Consider the following 7,744-nt stretch of genomic DNA (forward strand, 5'->3'; position numbering starts at 1 on the left):
TAGAAACAGACATAGAAAGTATTTGCCTAAGGAGATACCCAGGCATAATGCGGATTACTCACCAATGAGTATGATAAGGTGTAGCAAAAAAGGTTGACCTATAGGAGGAATTGGCTGACTTTCCAGAAGAATGGAGAGGAAACATAGAGGGACTATGACTTGCTAGGTTGGGAAAGAAAGGGTCTTCTCACATCCAGTCTCTCCAACCACAAAAGATTGTCAATGTCAAAAACAGCCTGTGAGTATAAATCAGATTAAAGGTGTGCTTTATGACCTTTTGTTAAAGGGTCAAACATGTGAGGCAGTGTGTAGACGAGCTTCCCAGCTACAGAAGAGGGTTTCTAGGAAGCTTGTGGGCATGGTCCTGCAGCAGCCTGATCTGAAAATAGCAAGAAGTCTAGAGGAAAGGTATGTCCCCGCATCCCAGCTTTATTGAGAGGAAATTGACATGTAACATTGTGTAAGTTTAAGTTGTACCCCATATAACTGATTCAAACTACCATGAGGGCGGGACTCTGTCTCTGAGCCCGCCCGTGTGTCTACCCACACCTACTCTTTTTCCTCCTAATAAACACTTCACTTGTTTTACAACTTTCCATTTCTGTGTGGACATTCATTTTCTGCAAAGCTGTATGGGCCAGGGCCTCGTCACTGGCCACTGGTCTAGTGGCTAGAATTCAGCACTCTCACTGCCTCGGCCTGACTTCAATCTCTGGCCGGGAACCAAAATCCTGCTTTCGAGCCACTGCAGGCCAAGGTCCCCCAACATCAGTTGTACCTAGGTTTACGGTATTTCTGTTATAAAACTTATCAACAGGAAAATTAAGTCGGTATGTTAATATTTTCATATTTTCATGATGAAATAGAGATAAATGGGACAAAAGCTTTTGGGTATACATTTTAAGAATAATTAGGAGATCAACTCGATGATTGATGATGACCTAGAGGTGTGGGATAGGGAGGGTGGGAGGGAGGCTCAAGAGGGAGGGGATGGGGGATATATGTATAAATACAGCTGATTCACTTTGTTGTACAGTGGAAACTGGCACAACATTGTAAAGTTACTACACTCCAATAAAGATCGGGAAAAAAAGAATAAGAAAAACAATAATTAGGTTTTATGGTAAGTCTACTTAAAAACAGTCCAGAATTTTAGTATCTTGAAAATTTCTGTTTTTTTTTTTAATTTAAAACTTTAAGAAAATTTTTGGCTGCACTGCCCAGCTTGCAAGATCTTACTCCCCTGACCAGGGATCAAACCGTGGCCCTTGCCATGAAGTATGGAGTCCTAACCACCGGACCGTCAGGGAAATGCCTAAGATAAGTTACATTATGGAAATTCATTGAATGTCTACATCATACTGAACCATTAGTTGCTAAAGAATCTATGTTTACCTACATTTGATCTCTTATATAGAGAGACAATGTTTGGGACTACTGATAAATATATTTTGGTTATACTGAAAATTTGTATATGAAATGGCATATATTTCTAGAAATTAATTTTAAAAATGGGACCCTGAGAAGAGTTTCATGCAAGGTCATGATTTCGGGTGGCCTCGGCCTGCAGCGGCTTGAAGCAGGAATTCCCCCAAAGAGACAAAAAGGAGTGAAACGTGTGTATTAGGAGGAAAAAGGGTACATGTGAATAGACTCACACTGGCAGACTGAGAGAGAGAATCTCACACTCAAGGTAGTTTGAATCACTTACATGGGGCATTTCTTCTGGGTTTCCTTTGGCCGATCATCTTGATTTGCCTGGTTCTGAGTCCATATTTGGTTTATCTCAGGAGGCTCCCCTGTGTGTTGGGGGGTCTTTTAGCCAAGATGGACTCTAGCCAAGAGGCCTGTGGGTCAGATGGCATCACTTACTGTAGGTAACACCTCCTCCCTTTTGACCTCTGAGGAGCCTTTCTGCACACGTGTAGTCGGCAAGGTCTCCTTGACCTTGATAATGAGAAAGAGATGGTCTCTTTCTCTCTCATCTGGGAAGGGTTCAGCTTCTCCTCCCTCCTGCTATTATCTTTGTCTTGGAGTGCCCGTCCACAGGGGACAAACTCCAGCTGTTCAGTGTGGGGCCCATCTATCTTCGGCCTCAGTCAAGACTAAGAGTACATGAAATTTAATTAAATAAATGTATGTTAATCGTAAAGGTGAAATGGTGCAAAACTAGAATTTGGTTTTCTTTTGGTTTACCAGAGTGGTAAAAGGACAAAGGTTTCTTGAAATAGTGATGCTTTTGAGAACAGATTGCAAAGTTTCTTCACCTCTTAAGAAATCTGTTGCAATGTTCTGCATTTGCCTTCAAAATCTTCTACTGTCACTTTGGTTAAGTGAGTAAATAGTGTCATAACAAGTGTACCCCACTAATGCAATGTAAAATAACAGGAGAAACTTTTAGGGGGCGGGTGAAGGATACATGGGAACTTTGTGCCATCTGCTCAGTTATCTGTAAACCTAAAACTGCTCTAAGAATATCTACTAAACAAAAACGTGTCCAGCTTGATTACCATGGAATGAATGTTTCCCAAAGAGACCATAGTGAATGCAGCGGCCTTGGCTCCTGCTGGCTAATCCCCGAAATTGGCTGTAAAAATGATGTCTCACTTCGTTGTTCTTTGCAAAATTCAGTTTGATCAGGGACCTCCTGTCTAATTTCTGGAGGAAGGTACAATAACCCTTCAATAATAACAGTATATACGTGAGTGATAGGAAGCAATGCTTAGACACTAAAGCTGGATGAAAAAAGAGAAGGTGAAAAATTGTCTGAACATCTAAGCCTATGCGACTATAAACAGGAAAGCCGTAAAGCTGCAGATGCTGACCTAAGGAGGCCCCAAGGCATAGCCATCAACCAGGATAGGAGCAGCTGCAGAACGCATGGACAGGGTGGTCTTGTCTGCGTAACCTGCCTTCTAGCCAGCCTCTAAGTGAGTACAGGTTTGCAGACACAGGAACACACTACCCTGTGCTCAATGGCTGGAGTGTAAGCCCACAGGCAGGAGGTGTGTTTTATACAGCTGTAATATAAAACACTTTTTCAGGAGTAAGCGTAGATTACTTCTGAAATTGAACAACAAAAGTATTTCTAGAGAGTAGATTGGTGGTTGCCAGAGGTGGTGAGTGGGGTAGGAGGCGCAATGGCTGAAGGTGGTCAAAAGGTCCAAACTTCCAGGTATAAAATAAGCCCTGGGGGATAGAATGTACAGCATGGAGACTATAGTTGATAAGAATATATTGTATATTTGACAGTTGCTATGAGAACATCTTTAAAATTGTCATCCCAAGAAAAAAATGTATACCTGGGTATGGTGATGGATATGAACTAGACTTGGTACAGTGGTCATTTTGTAATATATGCAATTTCCAAAGTATTATATTGAACACCTAAACCAATATGTCAGTTATCGCAAAACTTTTAAGACAGAGAAGAAAACAAAACACAAAGGTATTGTTTTAACTGCATGCTGGATACACAGGAGTTTATTCCGTTGTATGAACAAGGAAGAAAAATAAAGCATTTAAAGGTGGGGGTGACCTGGACCCCCAAGCCCCACAGTCTTCTTCTTTTGTCCCCCGAACTGTGCCTTCACTTATTCTCACATACTCGGACTTCTTCAAATCAGGTTACAGGATTGCGACAAGGCTGTCTCCAACGCAGAGGTTCTTCTTGAAGTACTTTCTTCACGAAACTATTCTCTACTGGTACACTTATCACAACCAAGTTCTCGTATCAGAGGGTTGATAACTGCAGACGCAGTCAGAGTTATACTCAATGTTAACATATCAGCATCCATCCTCTGAGGATCCCGCCGATATTCCGCATCAAACGCCGCCTCCCTTGCTCCCCAGGGTTCCACAAACCCCCTGCGCCGTCCTTCCAGCTCCGGAATTCGGCCAGGAGCAAGCGCGAAGTGCTCCAGGAAGCGGCGCACGCCCTGCTGGTAAACTCTCATGGCCTCAAAATGCTGAGGGAGGAGGAGATTCGGCACGAAAGCCAGGCCTGGGCCGTTGCCAGGCCTGGGCCGGGGTCTGGCCTCAGCACCCTCTCCCTCCGCGGGCTCCGCCAACACTCTGGCGACCGCTGCCACGCGGGCTTCCCTGGCCGCCGCCACTGGACCTTCCCGAGGTGCCGCCATCGGACCTTCCCTGGCCGCCGCCGTCGCACGGTCGCTGGCCTCCACAGGCTGCGCCGGGGCCGCCGCCCGCCGCCCGCCGCCTACCTCCGCCTGCGGGACGTCGCCGTGGTCATTCGCCGCGCCCGCCGGCGGGACACTGCTGTCTGCGGGCAGCTCGGACATCTCGGACCGCGGGGTCAGCTCGGCCGCCCTCACAAAACCTGGCAAACCGGTACGGCGCGATTAGTGGTGTGCACGGAAATGCGCGTGCGTCAGCGCTGTGCACGCGGGTCCACGCTGCGTGTGGAAACCCACGTGCAGGACCAAAGGGGCCGCGGCTCAACGTAAGAGCACGGCGCATGCGTCCTCCCCGCGCGCCTGCGAGCTTCCAGGTGCCACCTAGCGGCGGGAAGTGCCGGCACACCTGAAACTTTCCCCAGATTGTCTGAGGGCGGAGCCGAGCCGTGTGTTGCATTTCCACCAGTTGAATGTGTCCAAGCAAAGTCGCACAAGGTCGCTTCCGGTTGGCTTTCCCAAGATGACATCCTAGGATGCCTCTCCCTAAGTTTCTTGTTCTCCAGTGATTATAATGCCACCTCTATTATATACCAAGATAATCTAGGTTCATGGGTTACTTTGGGGGTAGGGTGGGGTCCTTTGTTCTTTTCCATTTATTATTTGTGTATTTTCTTAAAATTCTCTTAACTACTAAAGCTTTATAATAACATTCCTGTGTTATTTTAAAATGGCTTTGGCTATTCTTCGACATTTATTTATTTATTTGGTGCGCCCTGCCCCCTTGTGGGATGCTGGTTCCCGGACTAGGGATGCAACCCGTGCCCCCTGCAGTGGAAGCGGGCAGTCCCAGCCACTGGACCCCGAAGGAATTCCCCTGGGCATCTATTTTTCTCTAAATCGTTTTTGTACAATGTAACATGCAGGAAAATGTACACAAAATATAAATATACAGCTGACTGATTTATGACAAAGTGAACGTCCATGTAACCACGACTCCTGTCCAGGAATTGCATATTTCTATCATCCCAGAATCCCCCCGCTTCTCACTACAGTCTCCTTTCTACCCTGAGGTAATCACTATACTGATATGTACACTAATCATTTCCTTGCTTGTTTTGGGGTTTTTTGTTTTTGTTTTTTTTTTTTTTTGGTTTGTTTGTTTGTTTGTTTGCTTGTTTTGGCTGCGTTGGGTAGTCGGGTCTCTGCTTAGGCATTTTTTTCCCTAGTTGCAGAGAGCAGGGGCTAGTCTTCATTGCTATGTACTGGCTTCTCATTGTGGTGGCTTCTCTTGTTGTGGAGCACCGGCTCTGTGTGTCTGGGCTTCAGTAATTGTGACTTGTGTGCTCAGTAGTTGTGGTGTGTGGCTTTAGTTGCTCTGCTATGTGTGGGCTCTTCCACCACTAGGGATCGAACCCCTGTCCCCTGCATTAGCAGGCAGATGCTTAACCACTGCAGCACCGGGGAAGTCCTCCTTGCTTTTCTTTCTGTTTTACTACCTAGGGGTACATTCCTGATACTGTAGTTTAATTTTGCTTGCTTTTTTGAATTTTACATACTCTTGTGTCTGCTTTCTTTTGCACATTATTTTTATGAGATTCACCTATGGTTTTCATTGTGGTTATAAATAGTTCGTTTTCTTGATAGATCCATGTTCATTACCATTATTTGCATGTGTCCCATAATATTACAACATTCATTTAAATAGTGACTGTCTAGTTACTTTTTACTTATTCTAATTAACGTGAGAAACATCATGTAAGGAAATTCCACCCTTGATTTTGCTGGTGATGACCCCCATCGTGATGCCATGATTCATGGGCATCAGCAAATAACTCCAGTGACTCATTGTTCTCTGCCCTGTCAGGAGGAGCTAGGCATTAGGTCATGTACGGATCATGAGGTTGCATTTTTGTTTTCCTGGTCCAAGTACCACATGTATAAAACACAACATCCAGCCTTCCTGCTGCTTCAAACACAGCTTCCCCCCAGCATCTTTGCAATCACTGTGTGGCTCCTTTAAGGCAGCGCCCAGGCTAGTTTGGAGACCAAAGGTCCATTGCTCCAACCCTGAGCCTGCCTGGGAAATCACAAATATTTAATAGAATTCCTAGGCTTCTGTAATAACTTACATGAAGCGAAGGGGAACTAGAAATTGTAGTAATTTGGTGTAATCCTCTGGAGGCAGATATCATCCTGCCTTTTGACCCTCCCATTATCCAGAGACAGGAATAGCTCTAAACAAAATTATGGTGTATTAAACAGAAGTGCTCATGTGGGGAGACGAAAGGAAAAATTTGAGACAGCTTCCAGGTTAGCTATTGCTCCCAAGACTGTTCCTGTGTAGCGGCTGCAGCATCTTTGTCTCTGACTCACTGCCAGCATTTCAGAATCATCGGAGGACTGTTTCAGTCATGCTGCAGACTCAACAATTAAGGGAGCTGATATCAGGGGCTCCACGCTGGTATATTTTTACGGGAAAACATAGAGAATTTAAACCCATGGTCATACACTTAACATTTTAAAAGAGGAGATGAATATGGAATCTAGACAAATGGTATTGATGAATCTAGTGGCAGGGCAGGAACAGAGAGACAGGTGTAGAGAACGGACTTGAGGACATGGAGGGTGGGGAATGGGAGGCTGGGACGTAGTGAGAGCATAGCACTGACATGTATGCACTACCAAATGTAATACAGATAGCTACTGGGAAGCTGCCGCATAGCACAGGGAGATCAGCTCCATGCTTTGTGACAACCGAGAAGGGTGGGATGGAGATGGTGGGAGGGAAGCTCAAGAGGGAGGGAATGTGGGGATATATGTATACATATAGCTGATTCACTTTGTTGTACAGCAAAAAGTAACCCAACACTGTAAAGCAATTAAACTCCAATAAAGATGAAAGAAAAGAGGAGGTGAAGAGTTTTGTAAGGAAAGGGACGGAATCTGCTTCTCCCAAAGGCTGCCAAAGCCTGTAATAAATAGCACTGGTGGGAAATTTGTCCTTACTGTGAACGAAGATGTCCTTTAAAGGATGCATACCCATGTTGACCTAAATCAGTAATTTTATGGCTATGGGATGAAACCACAACTCAGAATCTGCACCTGGCTTAAGAGAATTGGGGGAATCATGATGTCATTCTTGCCTCTTTATTACCCCTGAGTATCCTAGGCCTTACATCTGCTCTCTCGATGGGCTTGAGCTGGCTTAATGGTAGATACAGGTAGGTACAGATTTGCCTCTCTCTCCCGAGATATTTAATGCTGCCGTGAGGGCTAAACATGATGTTACAAGCCTTGTCTCTTTTCCCAAGACTGCTACTGTGCTAGATTCATTCCAATTCTCCATCCTCTCTGTTTCTACACCCTTTGTAATATGAGTTTGCAGCTCTTCCCATCAAGAGGTAGCTTCTTTTCCTCCATCCCTTGAATCTGAGCTGGCCTTGTGCCTTGCTTTGACCAATAGGATGTGGCAGAAATGATAGTGTATCTGTTTTGAGACTGGGCCTCGAGAGGCATTTCGTGCTTCCGTTCTCTCTTAGACTCTTGTCTCAACCATGGGAACAACTGTGGAGCAGTTTGCTGGATGGTGGAAGGCAATTTGGGACTGA

The sequence above is a fragment of the Hippopotamus amphibius genome, chromosome 16 (genome assembly GCF_030028045.1).
Source record: "Hippopotamus amphibius kiboko isolate mHipAmp2 chromosome 16, mHipAmp2.hap2, whole genome shotgun sequence".
Lineage (NCBI taxonomy): Eukaryota > Metazoa > Chordata > Mammalia > Artiodactyla > Hippopotamidae > Hippopotamus > Hippopotamus amphibius.